The sequence below is a fragment of the Bos javanicus genome, chromosome 4 (genome assembly GCF_032452875.1).
Source record: "Bos javanicus breed banteng chromosome 4, ARS-OSU_banteng_1.0, whole genome shotgun sequence".
Classification (NCBI taxonomy): Eukaryota; Metazoa; Chordata; class Mammalia; order Artiodactyla; family Bovidae; genus Bos; species Bos javanicus.
In genome coordinates, this window is record NC_083871.1 from 73,204,177 (window position 1) to 73,224,383 (window position 20,207).

At 38.6% G+C, this 20,207-nt stretch overlaps 1 long non-coding RNA gene across 6 annotated transcripts in view; it reads left to right on the forward strand.

The window, feature by feature from the left end:
- Positions 1-20,207, forward strand: part of LOC133246262 (uncharacterized) — a 508,266-nt gene that overhangs the window by 116,470 nt on the left and 371,589 nt on the right. The gene's annotated exons all lie outside the window — the stretch shown is intronic.

The window sequence follows — 20,207 nt, forward strand, 5'->3', positions numbered from 1 at the left end:
TGCTAAGTTGCTTCAGTCGTGTCCGACTCTGTGTGACCCCATAGACAGCAGCCCACCAGGCTCCGCCGTCCCTGGAATTCTCCAGGCAAGAACACTGGAGTGGGTTGCCATTTCCTTCTCCAATGCATGAAAGTGAAAAGTGAAAGGGAAGTCGCTCAGTCGTGTCCAACTCTTAGCGACCCCATGGACTGCAGCCTACCAGGCTCCTCTGTCCATGGGACTTTCCAGGCAAGAGTGCTGGAGTTGGGTGCCATTGCCTTTTCTGACAGTGGGAGTTACGAGTGGGGGAAAGAGGCTGTCAGATAATTCTGTGTGGAAACTAGCCAATTTAAGCTTCCCTGAGTAGTGTAGCATAGGTTCTCCATAATTCTTAGTTGCTCCACTTTTGGATTGTTGTTTCTAAAGTGGGACCACATTGGCTTCAATCCATTTTCTACATTTGGAGTTTTACTGAAATAAAATAGTATGTAAGGGTATGTAATTTGAGATCATGTATGACAGTGTTCAAATCTGGGCTCACCAGTCACAATCTATGTGTTTTCATACAAATTCCATCATCTCTCTGAGCTCAGTTTTCTCATTGTAAAATGAGGCTGATAATCATAGCAAGCCCATGACATTGCTTTGAAGATTAAATTGAATATTAAATGTTTACTGTCTGTTACCTAGTAGTTCCCTTTTTTTGTTTTTTAATGTAATAAATGCCAGGAAACTAGTATCTCTGTTCTAAATTCTTCATTCAGTTCTTGACATCTCAACATCAGATGTTAAATTGGCAAAAGTTAAGGAAATTTAAAAGAAAGGGAGTTGAAATAATTAATGTCAATATAAGATTTATTTACACAAGTAATAAGGATAGATGTATTCTTGTATAAACCATATGGAGAACACAACTTCTGCAAAGAATTCAAATATAAAAAGACTTTAAATTTTATTTTTAAGTTAATTTATCATAATGCTTAGGCTTTCACTCAAGGATTTTGAAGTTTTCACCCATGTTTTCAGTAAGTTTTAAGAATCCTGTGAGGAAGATGTGTGCATGTGCACGTGTGTCTGTCTGTCTGTCTGTCAGTTGCTCAGTCATGTCTGACTCTTCGTGACCCCATGGACTGTAGCCTGCCAGGCTCCTCTGTCCAAGGAATTCTCCAGGTAAGAATACTGGAGTAGGTTGCTATTACCTTTTCCAATGAGGAAGGTATTATCTCTAAATTATGGATGTGAGGAGAAGAAGATGCACAGAGATAATATGATGCGAGCAAAGTCACACAATGAATGAGAAGTAGAGACTTGCCCTGGCTCTTTCTAGGCCTTCACTGTTTTGGTCCAGGAGCCTGAATGTACAAGGTCACCAGTAACTACTCAGGAATGTAACACACGCCACCTTGAGTCTACTTCTCAGAATCTGCCAAATAGGAGGGATTAATCAACCAGTGACCAATCACTTTCACATCCTCACGTCCAGCATAATGTCCATGCTCGGTGGCTATAATCTTTCTTTGGTCCCATTCCTTTTATTATACTCACTTCTCCAAACCAACTTTCTGGTTAAATATAACTCTAATTTCTCTAGACCAGCATCCATATGGCTTAAGAAAAATACATACTGAGACTGACTAGACTCCTTAAATTCATGACCTTGAACTTCATTTGGACTCTGAATGCCCACCAACAATCATTCCAAACTTCACTAATCCATTCACTCTTCTACTCTATTTGATAGCTCGTTTACTATTTTCTTTTCTTTTGTCCAGGCTCAACACTTTCATCCCTACCTTCATTTTCAGGGAAAACTGGGACATTGGAAAGGATTTCCAAAAATTCTCATGACATTTTACTTTCAAAAAGCCTTCCAGGGTCTGCTGTCCCTATACCCTGCAGGCTTAGCTGTAACCATAGTTGTGTGTCTGTACGCCAATCTCAGCCCCCAGGTCCTCTCTTCTCTCACCTACTCAAGGACATTTCTCCAGAAATTCTCTCCTTTCTCTCTGGTATCATTAGGTTACTTATTATTATTATTATTATATATATTACTATATATATAGTATATATTATTATATAAATATTACATTATTACTATATATATAGTACTTAATCATTACTATTAGCATTCAAACATTTTTATTCTACTAAAAACAAAAGAAAACCAAAGAGAAGTAAGAAAGCAACTCTTCTTTGACTTCTACTTTCTCCAGTAGAGAAAGTACTTTTTGTTGCCCACTTTCTTTTCAACAAAACTCTTTGAAGCCGAGTTGTCTAAACTCATTTTAGATGTCTTCAGTTCAGTTCAGTTCAGTTCAGTGGCTCAGTCGTGTCCGACTCTGCGACCCCATGAATTGCAGCACGCCAGGCCTCCCTGTCCATCACCAACTCCCCGAGTTCACTCAGACTCACGTCCATCGAGTCAATGATGCCATCCAGCTATCTCATCCTCTGTCATCCCCTTCTCCTCCTGCCCCCAATCCCTCCCAGCATCAGAGTCTTTTCCTATGAGTCAGCTCTTCGCATGAGGTGGCCAAAGTACTGGAGTTTCAGCTTTAGCATCATTCCTTCCAAAGAACACCCAGGACTGATCTCTTTTAGAATGGACTGGTTGGATCTCCTTGCAGTCCAAGGGACTCTTAAGAGTCTTTTCCAACACCACAGTTCAAAAGCTGTCTTGCTTATTGCTAAATATAGTGGTCACTTCAGTGCTCCTTTTAGTTCTGTAGCAGTGGACACACTGATCTCTCTTCTCTTTAATAGACTTTCTTCCACTGGCTTTCAGGACACCATGTCTTCTGTTTTTTTTTTTTTTTTTCTGCATCACTGGCTGCTCCTTCTCTGATGCCTTTGCTTTTTCCTTTTCATCTCATAGACCTCTTAATATTGGCACACCCAGGACAGAGTCCTTGGTTGTTCAATCTGTGATGACATACAACTGTGTGGCTTAGATGAACAAATAAAAAAATAACTCCTAAACTTACATCATTCAATTGGATATTTCTTACCACCTCCAAAGTGATATTTTTGATTATTTTCTCCCAGATATCTAACAAATAGTTCAAATTCAATGTCCCAGATTCAACTGAGTTTCTGATCCACCTCTTAAACCCTGTTCTTCTCATTATAGGTGATAGTAAATCCATCTTTCCTTCTGCTCGTGCACACACCAGAGGAATCATCGTTCACTCTTCTTTCTCTCGTACCCCACATTCAATTTAGCAGAAAATACTGTTAGTTCTTTCTGCAATGTATTTCCAGATATTTTGCCAGAATTTGGCCATTTCTCACCACCTTGACTGCTCCCACTGTTCCAAGGCACCATCCCCTCCCGTCTTACTTAATAGCCTTGTCACATGGGCTTCCTGCTTCTGTCCATATCCCTCTGCCCTTCTCCCACCACTGTATTGTTTACTCAAAACATAACACCCTGAGTGAAACTTTTTAATGTGTTTGTCTTATCACTTTTCTGCCCAAACTCTAGCAGCAGATCCCATTTAGGATAAAATCCAGTCTAGTAAAGAGCCCTTCATTGTCAGAGCCCAACCTCTCTCCCCCTCCATCCTGTTATTCTGCCTCAGGTCCACTTGACCTGGGCAACATAGCCCTCCTTGCTTCTTCAAACTTGTCAAGCATGCTTCTGTCCTAGGACTTTTGTACATCTCTCAGAAGCCATCTTTCCCAGATGTGCATATAGCTAATCACTTAACTTCATTTAAGCCTTTGCTCAAATGTCAGCTTCTCCATGGGGTCTAATCTGTTGTCCAATTTAAAATTACAGCTTATACCATCTGCCTGGTGGCTCAAATGGTAAAGTATCTGCTTGTAATGCAGGAGACCAGGGTTCATCCCTGGATCAGGAAGATCCCCTAGAGAAGGGAACAGCAACCCACTCCAGTATTCTTGCCTGGAGAATCCCATGGACAAGGAGCCTGGTGGGCTGCAGTCCATGGGGGTAGTAGAGAGTCAGACACGACTGAGTGACTTTCGCTTTCACCATCTGCACATTGCCTGAGTCTCCTTGCAATACTGGGTATTTTTCTATGGTCCTAGTCACTTCCTGATATATTTGCTTATTTATTTTATTAAAAATTTGCTTATTTATTTAATCTATTGTTTCTTGTCTCTGTCTGCCAGAAAGTAAGCTCCCTGGGGGCTGGAATTGCCTGCTTTTTTCACTGATGTATCCTGAGAAATTACAGTTGTATCATGCAAAAAGCAGATGCTTGAAACACATTTGTTTAGTGAATAATGATTTATGAATCCTGCTGCCTTAGTGTTGCAGTTATAGATAGAATTGGCCTTGGAATATTTTGGGGTTTGTGGTTTTCTATTCCTGGGCCCAGATGATTCTTTATTGGAATCAAGATTTTCTGTGAGGCTCTATTGGCCAAGGATGGATTTCTTTTGGAAGACATAAAAATTCTCTTTTCCTAAGGTTTTACAAAAGAATCCCACATGTTTAGCACATTATCTGGTATACTAACAAATAAAGGAGAAAAGCTCCAGACTTTATCTGGACTTTGAATTCTTATAAAGTGATATGAGTTCTAGAACGTACTGGAGAGCAGAGAACCCTCTGGGTCCCCTTCATGGCCAGCTCCTTGGACCTCATGGCCACTTGTGGGTCATTGCTGATCTACTGGATTGTTGAACCCAGGTCTCTAGCATTGCAGGCAGATTCTTCACCAGCTGAGCCACAAGGGAAGCCCTTGGATTATGCAATGGTTGTTAAGTAGTTCATGTTGAGGTAGAAACAACAGAAGTCTGAAGTTAGATGTAGGATCACATCAGATCCTGGATTTAATGCTCCAAGCCTCTTCTTTACTATAAAGTCATTGCAAGGTTCTCATGAAATAGTGTGTATAATGTTGCCAACTCAAGGCAGGCATAGAGCAGGACCATTAAGGGTGAATTTTCTTTTCCTGGAAAAGAACTCTGCATTATCTCCTGTTATTTTCTGGGCATCACAAAAGAATTTACCTTGCCTCAATATATGAACATACACCAAAGAGATTAATTTATGAACTGGAAGAAACAGAACAAAGGACTTCTTGCTTCTCTTTTATTAACTCTGAATGCCTCAGATTTACAATGGAAATTACAAGCTCTAGCAGTTTTCTAGGGAATACCAATGAAAAGACTACAAATCATCATTTCTGGAGATAAAAGAACTAAGTAGCCATTTAAATTTTCATTAAGAATATGTGATTGTGAATATTTATTGAGAACCTACTGTGAGCAGTAGTAGATGTCTTATAGAACTGAGTATAGAACAGACGGGACTTGTGAATTCCAAAACTACTAAACGTTAATGTGCTTTAGTAGCACTGGGCAAAATATTTTTATCAAGACAATTGAAGAGCTTCTAAGGGACTTTCTCAGAGATTGTTAGGCACACTTCAGAGGATGCTATTAGGAAGCTTTTAGGAGAGTTGTGCAAATGCATAGTCAGCTTAAAGCTGCTAAACACATTAATTAAAGCCAATTATTCTCATGTGGTGGCCATAGTTTCAACTGAGAATGACTGCACCACATCTGTTTCCTTCAGGCACAACTTTAGTCTTCATTTGAGAGAGTGTGTTGGAGATTGAGGATGAAAGAAAAACCCTTAAGAATGTTAAGAAATTCAATTCCTATGTAGTCCTCTAAAAATCACCTACCCATTTAGTGCTACAATTAATTTGCCTGTGAAATAGAAATAGTAACAATGCAAATAAGAATTATTTTTTGGAAACCTCTAATCGAAGTTCTCCAAAATTGAAGTGGGCTGAAATTGACTATGGAAATTATAATGCCATGTGACGACTGAGGAAGTTCAATTTCATTAGAAGACTAAGTATAGATTGAATTAGTGTTTGTTCCCTTTTCCCTGAAGTTGCTGCTGCTTACAGCAGGAAGGTAACACTTTGGTAGCCAATGTGAGTAATAACAACTTTGAATTGAATTTGTCTAGTCTTCCATACTGAGTTATTTTCAGCTATTCAGAAAAATGTACAAATGTCATATTCACATGATGCAAAACCAGTTTGGACTCTTGGAACTATTTTAATTTATTTTCAAATGATTGCAACAAAACAACTGCTGCTTTCTAAGTATTAACTAGGTTGACATAAATGATGGCTTTAAGATACACTTTAATATGCAGCAATAATAAAGTTATGTATATAATTTGGTATGTCCTCATCAACAGCTAAGTGAAAAACCAGAATACAAAATTGAAAATAAACTATGACCTTAATTATGCAAAAGCATTTACATACTTCACATTTTCTTCATGTACATATATGCACAGGATATATCAGAAGTAAACATGGCAAATGTTAGCAGTGGTCATCTCTAGGTGATGAGATTATTGGTGTTCTTTTTTGTTCTATTCTTTGCATTTTCAATGCTTTCTGGGTTACAGTGAAAATCTATGAATCTGATAACAGTAGGAAAAAACCATTAAAATTATGCTTAGTGCTTTGCACAGGGCAGGGGCTAGAACAGTGAATGGGTCTATCAGGAAAGCTGACAAACTTTACCAGCTCTCTGGCAGCTATGTTCATCTTTCTTGTAGGATGAGAGAAAATGTCACATCACGAAGGTTTCATTACCAAGAAAATGATGACGTGTTATAAATCACTACCATAAATAATAAGCATGGACTAATCAAGTCCCTTTTGTGATGCAATGTCTCTAATTGCTTTTAATTTCATGCTTTCCCTTACTGTATTAGCTAATTCTTAAATGTGTAATCTCCACTGCCCTCTCAGTCATTAACATAAATTAGCAATTTTATACTGTATGGAAATCAGTTGGCTGAAAAAGTCAGTTATGTGGAAAATACTGTAAATAACCTTTTTCATCTCAATTAAACAATTTTGGTGTGAAACCACAGGCTTTAAGGAATAAGTAATTGACTAAAGCAGTTAAAAACCTCTGGGTCCAATCCAGAAAACCTTACACAGACAAAATTCTCACTTTCTTCAGCACTAATCTTCTACTCCGAAGTGTATAAGGATAAGGCCAGAGATGAAACCCTATGTGGACAAAAGAAGAGGGATATGAGATAACATTTCTCAGTGTTACATGCACTATCATAGTCCAAAGTAAAATATCATTAGATACATAATTATATGGGATTCCCAGGTGGCACTAGTGGTAAAGAACCCAGTTGCCAATGCAAGAGAGATGTGGGTTTGATTCCTGGGTTGGGAGGAGGGCATGGCAATGATAGCTCACAGTGAATGATGTTGGATTTGGGATTTGTGATCTCTGAATAAGAAGATTTAGTTTTGGGACAAGGGACTAGTCTTGATCACTCAAGAGCTTTTGAGTAGCAGATTTTTATTAAACTGAAAAAGAGACAGAGAAAGCTTCTGATAGACATCAGAATGGGGACAGAGAGTATCCCCCTCACTAGTCTTTGGCAAGAGAGCTATATACTTTTTAAATTCGTTATTACAATAAATCAAAAGAATGTCTCATGGTTGTAAAAATTTTACCAGACCCACTTCCACAATTTAAGTTTTAAGATAACAGGATTAGAATTTAACAATAGAAAGACTTTACCAGACCCATTCCCATAATATACATTCTAAGATATCAGGGTTAATCAGAAGGTTTTCAGAAAGGAGAAATTGTCCTCAAGCAGGATACATTGTTGTTATATAATCCTTAGTACAGAGTTTAAACTGAGTTTTTTGTTGTGTAATCTTCAGTTCTGGGCTTAAAGAAACAACTACAACAACAACAACAAAGTTTTATGTGACTAATATTAAGGAATATGGTGGGAAAAAAAAAAAAACAACTATTGTCCTTTTCTCCTCCTTAAGACCCCCAGCCCCCTTTCTCCTCCTCAGGGACCCTGGACTTCTTATCAACCTGTCTAGGAATTGACTCTGTCAGCAAACCCACTCCAGTGTTTTTGCTTAGAGAATCCCTTGGACAGAGGTTACAGTCCATAGGGTTGCAAAGAGCTGGACATAACTGAAGTGACTTAGCATGCACACAATTATATATAAACTAGACAACCAAACGGTGAAGGCAATGGCACCCCACTCCAGTACTCTTGCCTGGAAAATCCCATGGACGGAGGGGCCTGGTAGGCTGCAGTCCATGGGGTCGCTAGGAGTCGGACACGACTGAGCGACTTCACTTTTACTTTTCACTTTCATGCATTGGAGAAGGAAATGGCAACCCACTCCAGTGTTCTTGCCTGGAGAATCCCAGGGACGGGGAGCCTGGTGGGCTGCTGTCTATGGGGTCGTACAGAGTCGGATACAACTGAAGCGACTTAGCAGCAGCAGCAGCAGACAACCAAAAAGGACCTACTGTACTGTATAGCACAAAGAACTATACTCAATATTTCATAATAACCTATAAGGGAAAAGAATGTGAAAATGTATATACATATAAATCACTGCTATATAGCTGAAACTAACATGGTATTGTAAATTGACTATACTTCAATTAAAAATATTTTTAATTAAAAAAATAAAACAAGTAATCACTATGCTAGCCTATAAAATTTTAAAGTTAATAGTGTAACCTGATAAAATAATAATTTTGCTATATGCTTAATGTATCTTGAGAGAGATTAATTAAAGGAAATTAAATGGCAGTTGAAGATGCTAGATGATTGAAATTTTAAAAAATGGCATTGAAATATAATATACAAATGTGTACTCTTCAGTGTTTTCTAAACTATGGTCAGCTACTGTGTACTCTCCCAGGATGCTTTGTTTGCAAATGAAAGTGCATGATAAAATGATTTAGGAAACTTTTATATCATATATACCTCTCTTGAAGGGTCACAAATCACATTAAGATATTAAAGATCTGGGAACTTGTGCAATAAAGGAATACCTTTAAATTTGTTTAAAACAGTATTTAGCTAAATTTATAAATAGAACTTTTTTTTTTTAAACCTAACATCTACTAACATCCCTTTGTGCTATTATTCCATAGGATACACCTAAAGACCTACAAGCATTACATCAGTATTCTAAACTAATGGATATGGATGTGGTGCACATGTAATTAGGAGGTCATTTCTATGGCTGCCACATTCACTTTTTATCCAATAAATAGTGTTGCAAATAGATGCTAATACAGTCTTTTTTCCCAGGAAAAACTATATAGTGAACTGATGGCTCCTAGGAGCCACTTAGATCCAGGTATTTCTGATAAAAAATAAAACAAACAAACAAAAAAAGCCAAAACCCTGTTTAAGATTCTTGATTTAAAAAAATGACATATTTAAAAATAATTCAATGGCACAGTATATATAAAGTGTCTTTTGCAGTCTGAAGAGGTATATAGTAACCCAAAGGACTCTTTTTTCTGCCCTCTCTCCCTTATTTCCATCTGCTACACTGATAACCATTATTTTGAGTGAAAAACTTTTTTACTTCCTATCCTGCATCACTGGATTGTGAGATGGAGTGGGGTGGTCCAAGGTCCAAGTCCCTGTTAGGTTTGTTGATCCACTGTCCACCTATTTTTTCTCAAGGTTCTGACAAATCCCTTCTGCACAGAGCTCACTCTTCTACTCAACCACTCGTTTGGGTCCTTGTGGCCAATCTATACAGGCAGGAAACAAAATTAAATCTCTCTCCCAAGTTCTCCTCTTCAAAGATCACCAAATTGTAGTTTAGAGGCATACTCAGGGCTGTAGGGCATCTACTGAAAGCTTGGCCTGATATGTTTCCTGCTTCATCTTACAGGGCTTTTCTGTGCATGACTCACATTCATTCACAGTATACTGACTGAACAAATGATACCACATCTAGCAAACTACAGGCTTTCAGGTGGTGCGGTGGTACAGAATCACCTGCCAGCTCAGGAGACTCAGGAGACAGGGGTTCAGTTCCTGGGTCGTGAAGATCCCCTGGAGTAGAAAATGTCCATCCACTCTAGTATTCATGCCTGGAAGATTCCATGGACAGGATTCTGGCAGGCTATAGTCTATGGGTTCACAAAGAGTTGGACATGACTGAGCATGCACACACACACAAGCACATGCACAGCAAACTACGAAATAGGAGTGATCAAAAATACACAAACAAACCAAAAATGATGCATGATCTAGAAAAGAAATTGCTACCTTAACTGTTATCTTTAGCATAACTTTTACACTAAGACCCTCACATAAGGATAATCTTCATTAGTTCCTTCTACTAAGAAAATTCCAGAAAATTATGCTTGAAATAATAGAGGGATCTACAGAAAATCTGCCTTGCTCTTGGACTATAAGCTGCTAGAATGAATTTTTGTGCCTTTTTTTCTACCAGCAATCCTTTTAAAGTTAAACTTACTCTTAAATTAACATTTATATGAACTCTAAAGAAGAAACAAAGAAGAGCTTCAAAAGAAGAAATATTTATACACTGTATTTCTTGAGGGCAGTTGTGTTGGAGTTTTTATTCAGTAGTGTCTGTGTCCAAAAACTTACATTCACACTTGATTTGCTTTTTAAATAGAAAGTTTATTTATGAACCATTGCTTATTATTTGCTGTTAGAATCTGTGTGCTTCTCTTCCCCCTCCCGTGGGCATTTCCCTTGTCTTTGATAATTATTATTTCTCTCTGGGATTTTTTTACATGTATATTATTTCTTTCTCTCTTGTCAGACTTGTGTTTAGCATTATTTTCCTAGTTTAAGGTGACTCCAGAATCTATTCTATGATGATTCCTCTAGGGAGTTGGGTAAATTATTTGAATTTGAAAGCACTTTGAGGAATATATCTCAATCCAACCCACATATCTGAAATTTAAGGAAGGATCATATATCATAGAATGAGTGACAAACAGTTGTTTTATGTCCTCAGTAGCTTTATAACTTAGAACTGAAATAAGACTCTTATTTTCTTAGTGTGAAAAACCTGACCTTTAAATAAATGAGTAATATTTACAGTTACCAAATAGATTTTCAGAAAAAAATTAAAAATAAGGCTGGGATAAAAACTCTTTAAAAAATTAGAAAAATTGCATTCAGCGATAGAAAGGTAGTCTTTTGTCATCTGTCTAGATTAGCAGTTTTCAGTGGGCATTAGTCCCCTCTGTGGAATATTTGACAATGTCTGGAGACATTTTTAGTTGCCACATTTGTGTGAGTTGCTACTGGCATCGAGTGGGTAAAGACAAGGGATGATGCTAACCATACTAAACTGCACAGGACAGTTCCTCACAACAAGAATTATCTGGCCCCAAACGTCAATCGTGCTGAGGGTAAGAAACCCTGACAAGGATCAGTGGTTCTCAGAACGTGGTCCCCAGATCTGCAGCATCAGGATCAGCTGGGAACTTGTTAAACATGTACACTCTCAAAGTCTCACCTTGGGCTTCCTATTCAGAGTGAGCCCAGCAACTGTACTTTTAACAAACACTCTGGGGGATTCTGATACATGCTAAAGTTCAAGAGCCACTGAAATGGATATTTCTATCTTCTTCTTTTCCAGCCTTTTAAAAAGAAGTGAATTTTTGCTTTCTATTCAACCTTTTACTTTGACCAGTAGCTAAAATCTGAAGTCAAGACCCTTCACAACAATTTCTTCTACCTCAAGAACCTTCTTGTCTGGTGGTCTTCTTGTCTGTCTCTAGTTCTCTGTCCCAAAGAAACCTCCTTCCCAGCAAGTGTGTCTTCTGTTGTGTTGTTCTAAAATACTGGCAATGGTCAATCCTGTGCTTTGGTTTCCCAAGTCTGGTCCACTCCGTGCATTGTCTAAAGCTGGAGCTTTGTCCTCCAGCGAGTCAGTGCTGGGAAGTGGAGATTTCATGCAGTTGCTCAGGACATGGTATGAATGAGCTTTTGAAGTTAGCATTCTGGGTCTTCTTTAGCCTTGAACCTGTTACACCCATTTTGTCAGGAGTTTAGGACCATATCCCTATGCTTAGTCTTTCACCTCACACCTGCCAAATCACTTACACATAGGGTTTCACATAAAACTAAAATCTATCTTGTAAAATGACTCACAGTACACATCTTAGATAATACTGAGTAACATGGGTTTCTTCATTTTTGAGCAAGTGCACTACCTTTTCTTCCTGCCTGTAGTACAAGAAATGGAACATATAAAATTATGAAACCAGGAGCTGAATTTTATTACTTACACCATTTGGTAACTTGAGAAGGACTGTTAATCCTGAATACTAGTTAGAAAGGCCTTTGATTTGCCAACCCATCCTTTCTCTATCATGTATTCAAACCCTTATTTCAATGAAGGGAAAAACAGCTTTTGTATGAGCTTTCATAACAGAGTGGAGGAATGCAAATCTTATAATTAAGAACTTAGTCTTCATTATTAGCCTGAAAATCATACAATAAAATAAATCTGGCAGACATAGCCAAATGTTCTTACTCAGTTTATTTGGAAATATATTCATCTGTTGTGGGCTGCTGTTGCGGCTGACAGTTTTGGTTTCCTTCATCTCTATTTAGGGTTTCTGGCAAGTGGTGCTGCTAAAGACAGTAAGAACCTGAACAGGGCAATTGTTGCAAATGTACAAAAGAGGTGGGCCATGTCACCACCTAGAGTTTTCTTCATGAATCGTCCCCTTCATTTTCATGAGTGCTGATTCTACTGATCATCAGGCTTTTCAACTGGGTGATGGCCACAGAGCCACAATTAAGGAAACATACACATACATCCCTTTATCTTGTCAGATAAACTTGTATTCTTACTTGTCACCTGGTCTCCTCACATCACACTCAGTGTCATTCTTCCAGAATGGGGCAGTAGTCATGCCATTCATGGTCCTAGACTCCTTTCTCTTTTCTTGGTGTCAAAAAAGAGAGGTGGGAATCTGAATCTGTCTGCATTTATCTAGCTTAATGACATGAATTTGGATGATATCTCTCTTTCATTCCCTCAGACTCTCTTTTTAAGTAGGCAGTTTATTTCCACCCCTTAAAAATAGCCCTGGCTTCCCTTTTGGCCCAGCTGGTAAAGAATCCGCCTGGAATGTGGGAGACCTGGGTTTGATCCCTGGGTTGGGAGGATCCCTAGAGAAGGGAAAGGCTACCCACTCCAGTATTCTGGCCTAGAGAATTCCATGAACTGTATGGTCCATGGGGTTGCAAAGAGTCAGACATGAGTGACTTTCACGAAAAATAGCCCTAGAGGCTTACACTTAAAGATAGCAGAACCTATTTCTGTTCTTTAAAAAGTAGTTGAAATTCAGTAGGTTACTGTGTTTCTTAAAGATGATCAATAAAATAAATGCAGACAGATTCCTTTAGAACAATGATCACCCATCAAAACAAGCAATTTCAGCTTGACATTTATGTGTGTTTGTGTGAGAAAGCAGTTTTTACTTTCCTACGTCTGTGTTTTGGGGAAAAGGCATTAGAGCGGGTGGTGATAGTCCTCGTTGAGGGTGTCTGTGTCCCTGACAGCAGTAGCCAGTGTAGGAAATGTCATGGAACAAAGAAAGGAATACGTGTTTTAGAGTAAGAGACAGTGGGTTACTAGGGTGAAATCTTCAGGCATTTATCAAATGCTTTCTAATTCAGGCTTCCCTTTTCAGAACCCCTGCCTTGGACATTCTGATATCCTAAGCCATCATTCATTTCTCAATACTGATACTAAGTGCTTTTCAAATAGGCCTTCTTCAGAAAAGCTGCCTATCTGTACTTTGCCACATCATGCTTATCAGATAATTCAAGGTTCTACTTCATGAGTAAATATGAGATACATTAATGGACCAGCACAAAATTTAGTTTCCACTCCTAAACTTCTAGGAACAAATAGAAGGGATATGGGCACATCTCTTGCTCTGTTGGAGAAGGCAATGACACCCCATTCCAGTGTTCTTGCCTGGAGAATCCCAGGAACGGGGGAGCCTGGTGGACTGCTGTCTATGGGGTCGCACAGAGTTGGACACGACTGAAGCAACTTAGCAGCAGCAGCAGCTTGCTCTGTTAATATATATTTTACACCATGCTTGTCACATTGCTAGAACACAATAATTTGTATCTCAAATGAGTGAGTATGCGACAAAGACCAATTTGTGTTCCATTGGGAAAGCTAATATGGTTACCAAGAGCCAATAGAAATAAATGGTGCTTTTACTGGTCACTTAAACCACTCCTTTCTCTTAAAATGATATTGTACATGATTTACTTCAGGTACAATATGAAAGATAATTTTACAGTTACCTTGTTTAACTGAGTTATCCATCCCAAACAGGACAACTTTGTCCAAAATAGTATAGTGTTCCTACTCCCCACCAATAGACTTGTGTCAAATCAGATAACCTTTAGCTTGTTTTCCTTTTAGACTGTTACTTAAAGATACAGAGGGGTAGTTACCCAGGTTAGATGCTGATAATACTGATGATAGGCAGATTTCAGCTCAGTACCTTGAGTAGGGGGAAGGATGGGAGAGTAAGAACCACATCCTGACAGCCAAGCGAGCTAACATAGGTGGGGATAAATATTACCCAACCTTCTAAATTTGGGGTTGCCACCTTCATATCTTTCTTCTGGAGAGTTTTTCTTGCTTAGATGGGTCCCTTTAGCTTTGTTTTCAAAGCTAAACACTTCTCCTCTTTTCTTGTAGTTGGTAGACATTTAGATGGTTTAAATTTCTAAGTTGACTATCCTATTTCCTCACTAGTTGGATACCTCAAAGAGTCTGGTAAATAAATGGCTTGGCAAAATGTGAGATGTGGAGTTTTAAAAAAGTCTCCACTGGATCAGTTTATCAGGTCAATTTCATCTCCTTATCTTGCTGAACATCATGTGTATTGCCATCTCAGAGGGAGAGGTGCTGGCATATATGGCTTAAATTCACATTTTTACTTGAGTTTGGATTCTGGTTCCATTACTTTCTAGCTATGTGACCTTAGGCAGATTACTTAACTCTTCTGTGCTTCGGTTTCTCCATTTGTGAAACAGGGTTGGTAATAGTTATTGATATTAGCCTGTGTGTATGCTCAGTCACTTAGCCCTGTCCGACTCTGCGACCCCATGGACTGTAGCCCGCCAGGCTTCTCTGTCCATGGAATTCTCCAGGCAAGAATACTGAAGTGAGTTGCCATTTCCTACTCCAAGGGTTCTTCCTGACCCAGGGATTGAACCCATGCCTGCTGTGTCTCCTGTTACCCTGTTGGAATCTATAATGTGATGGGGAGGTAGTCATGGCTGCCACAAGCAGCCACATTTTCCTCTGGTTGAGAACCATCTAATACTACAGGAAGACAGACACAAAGACAATAAAAACATATTCCAGTGCTTACTGTGTGCCAGAGGCCCTTCTAAGAGTTTTACAGATATTGACCCATTTGTAATCATTTGTATTAACCCATTTGTATGACCCTGATCTGTAAAACTCTTAGAACAGCCTCTGGCTTACAGTAAGCACTTGAATATGGTTTTATTGTCCTTGTGTTTGTCTTCCTGTAGTATTAGATGGTTCACAACCAGAGGAAAATGTGACTACTTGTGGCAGCCCTGACATAGATTCTAACAGGGTAACAGGAGACACAAGAGATGTGGGTTCAATCTCTGGGTCAGGAGGATCCTCTGGAGTAGGAGGTGGCAACCCACTTCAGTATTCTTGCCTGGAAAATACCATGGCAGAGGAGCCTGACAGGCTACAGGGGTCACAGAGAGTCAGACACGATTGAGTGCCACCACCACTAACAGAGAAGTAGGGCTTAAAGACACTCTCTAGAAGGAACTGTGAGAGAAGGAAACTCTAGTTGACATTTTTTGCTTCTTTCTTTTCCCATTTTCATACTGATAATGAACATATTTCTAGGGAAATTAAAAATTTGTTCTCAGTGCAACCTGGGTACCTAAAGGTACCCAATAAATTGTATCTAATTCATTTTAAGGAATGGGTGACAGAAAAATAATGCCTAACAGACTATTTTTCTCATGACATAAGAAGTCTGGAGTATTGATTATTGGTTCAGTGGTTGAGGGTTGTTATGGCTATGACTCTAATTCTTGTGGCTTTGTCTTCATATTTGTTACTTTACTGTTTGTCTACTTTCATCTGAGAAAACCAAAGATTTCCCAGAACTACCTCTACCTCCACCCTACTTAATATCCAGGAACTTTCTACTAATGTCTCATTGACTAGAAATGGGGCATTCAATAAGCCCTAGATGTAGAGGAAGTGAGGAATGTGAGGACAGAGTTGTCAGATTTGGTCTAAACAGATCATGATTCACTGCTTGGAATTACATACTGACTCTGTACATTCTCAGAATCTATTTGCAAAGAAAGTGGGGGCAGGATGGACATTTGCTGGGCCATTAGCAATATCTTCCAAATCAGCATCCATTTTACTGTTCTTGCCTGTCTCAGTGGTAACCACCTTTATTTGAAATAATATTATTAATAAACACAGTTTTAAGTATATATATCATTTTGTAGTTGTGAAAAACAAGGCAGCTAATAGGTGATGGGGGCATGATTCAAACTCAGGCCCTCTGATGTCATGCTGGTTCTCTCACCCACTTTTCCACAATGATTGTATTAGATAGAACTAGAGGCAAAGTCCTGGCATCTCTCAGAGAAAATGAAGCATGATTTGTCAAGCTTATTAATCGAGGGAAGATTCTCTGGAGTTTTCTATAAGAGAGTCTTGAGCTGAGAGTTATTTGTCACAGCAAGTGACCCAGAATTTCCATAAAGCACAGTCTCTCTTCTTAGCCTTTAAACACTTTCATCTCGGTACCCATTTCAGGAATTCTGTCTTGATCTATTGTATCCTTCTGTCTGGGATCCCCTTTTTCTGTCAATTTATGGTGAGTCCCAGGAAAGTATAACTCCTATGGTGTAGATGACCTTGGCCACTTCTTGACTTTTGTCAATTACCCTTCTGTAATGAAATCTTTTCAAGAAACACATACAATAAGTGTGCCTCCTTTTAGTGTTGGGAGGAGTTCATAGTTCACCCAGGATGCTGTCACATAATTTCCACTTGGATGATGTTTACACTTGGTTTGAGGCTCATCAGCTCTGGCTTGTGTGTCTAGCTGTGCAGAGGCAGAGAAGGTGCTGTGCTTACATAAAGGAAATTTAGCAGTTCTCTTGCAGAGGACATCTTGGAGTCTTTTGTTTAGACTATAGAAATGCTAGGGCATTCATTTTTTCACCTCTCCTTTATGACAATGGTAGACCTGGGCATGCCATGGTAAGCACAGTAAAATGCAATGCTCTCATACCTGTTACTGGGGAAGAAGACACTCTTCCCACTTAATCCACCCAATATTAACACTCTTGGCATCGTTCCTTTTCCTTTTTCAACCTTAAACACAGAAGTGAAAAGCCATTCCACTTACCTGACACATCATTAATACTTTAATATAAGTGTTTTCTGATCTCCTTGTAACTTTTCAAAATCTGAGAAAGCTTTGGAACCTTAGCACTTCCTCTAGAGCAGGGCTTAACAAACTTTTTCTATGAAGGTTCAGATAATATTTTAGACTTCTCTGGTCATATGATTTGCTGAAAATAATCAACATTATCTATAACAGGTAAATGAATCAGCATGGCTGTGTTCCAATAAAAATTTATTTGGGGACTCTGAAATATCAATGCCAAGTAATTTTAACATTTTAGAATTTTCTTCTTTAATTTTTTCCAACTATTTAAAAATGAAAACAAACAAACAAACCACTCATCTCATCAAAAAACCCTGGCTTAGGGACTGTAGTTTGTTGAGCCCTGCTTTAAAGCACCTCTGTTTAATAGAACATTCTGTGATGGTGAAAATGTTCTATAATATCAAATACTTGAAATATGGCTAATGCAACTGAGGAGCTGAATTTTAAATTTTAATTTATTGAAATTTGATTTTAAAGAGCCAGCTGTGAATAGTTGCTGTTGTATTGGACAGACATAGAACTCTGCTGTTATCTGAAGAAGATTCAAAATTCTCAGTTTTTCTATGTTTTAGATTAGAATTTTAACTTCCTGGAAGAAAATGTCTGATTGGCCTAGTTAGGGCAAAATCATGTAGTGTAATAAATACTTGGCTTCCAGGAGTTTCCCTGTTAGTTGGGGTCAAGGTGGGATGGTTCCTGCAGAAGAGAACCTGAGTAAACAAAACAACAGGGGTTTGCTACAATTTCCTGAAGTCTTGCATTTCAAAAAGAGGTCTCTAATGGAAAGGAATGACTTTAAAATGACATACTGTTGGTAGAATCAGTGTGGGAGAGAGATTTTATGGCTGTCCCTCATTTTAGCACCCCTTAATTCAAACTGCAGTGGTGACTTCTCTAACCCTGGGCCTGTTAGAGAATTTAGCTGTCATTTTGAAAGATGCTACTTGTATAGTTGGCCAGCAAGCATTATCAAGCGTCTGCCATGTTCCAGACACAGTGCTAGGACCTGCCTTCACGAACTGTTTCAGACTTATTCATCTCATGAATGTTCTCACATGAAAAGCTGAAAAAAGCTGTTTTATGAAGATTTAAAGTGGAAGTAAATGACCTTATCATGAACATAGTGTGGATTATTATTCTGTTAAAGAAAGCACTTCAAGACTATATTATGAGACATTTAAGACTTGCGCCTTATATCAACTTCTGAAACTCTGAAAAAGTTTATTAATATTCAGAGCTTTGACTTTACAAATTAATGGCCTGTTTACCAACTTAAGCAGCTAGTCATTCTTACCTACTTTGGGAAGTCCCTACTATCTCTAGAAATGTCCTTATTTGAATATGATGAGTGTATGGGAGTGGGGATACTAATTCTGAGTGAGGAATCCGGTAAGGCACCCCTGACATTTCATTTAAGACTTAACTGGTAGGAAGGTGCAAACTGGGAAAGTTGTGGAGCAGAAATTTCTAGGAACAGCAATTTCAAGAATCCCTAACGCAGAATGAGCTTCCTTTGTTAAAGGAAGGGAAGATAGTCAGAATCTAATGTAGAGGGAGAACAGTGAGAGGTGAATTCTGGGAATGGTCTATAGTCAGATCTGACATAAGGCATGTTAAACACACAGCACAGACCCAGGAAGGTGTCTCACATTAGCATACAATAGACACAAGTCACATCACTGACTTTGAAGACTTGGGACTGTTAATTTATGACTGAGTTGAATGGGAAGGATCAGCCTTCATGAATGGACATGCATCCAATTGAAATAGAAAGTAGGCTTATAGAATCATGTTTCCAGTGTCATTTAAGGTTTCACAGACTGAGTAATTCAGAATGAAGTGTCTCCTATGGAATGCAGCAGAGTGACCTGGTTGTCAAATCTCTATGTGTATGAATTGGAATGCTGATAAACAGATGAACCCAGATGACCAAGAGAAGCTAGCATGTCAACTCACAGAAGATGTAGAGCTAGGATATATGAACAATTGCTCTAAACAGATAACAACAAAATTGTGAGGAACTAGAAAGTAAAACAACAACAAACAAAAACAAATGAACAAATTATCAAATCTCTGGAACCCCAAAGAAGCTGAATATGCTGTTTAGTCATGTAGTCTGCTTGCTGGAGGCTGGCACAGCAAACCAAAGATTTGAATCAGCATGTATAGAGGTGCCCCAGCAACAGTGTTTTAAATTTCTATGAATGGAAGAAAAAACTAGGATTCCATGAAAGAGATAATTTACTACTTTGATTGGTAATGTTTGGAAATATACCTATGAACAGGGAATTTTCAAGGTGGTATTTTCCAGGAGGACATAGAAACCATTTTGAACACATTTATTTATGGTGCTAAAGTGGGGATGACAATTAATAATGAAAATGCAGTCACACTTCAAATAGAATGGAGCTCCATGGAAACTTCAAATCAGTCAACTCAGTCATCAAGGCTCTGCTTTGACATTTCTGCACAGTTTTTGATCATTGGCACAAAGGTGGTATGATGTCATCATCAAACATAATTTACTAAGCTCATTATGGGTATCAAAGTTATTAGAAATCACACAATTCTATAGAGAATATAGACTTGCTGTTATAAACATGTTTTTTGTTTATGAAGATGCAAAAATTTTATCACTATCAATGTGTGCTTGATCAGTTGCTCAATTGTGTCCAACTCTTCAATTGGTTGCTCAATCTATGTCCACATGGATTATAGCCTGCCAGGCTCCTCTGTCCATGGGATTATCCCAGCAAGAATACTGGACTGGGTTGTCATTTCCTCCTCCAGGGGATCCCACCCAAGGATCAAACCCCTGTCTCCTGTGGCTAGTATATTATACAGAAAACTATTATAATTCCCAGAAAATTTTATCAAGATTTTAAAACTTATTTGAG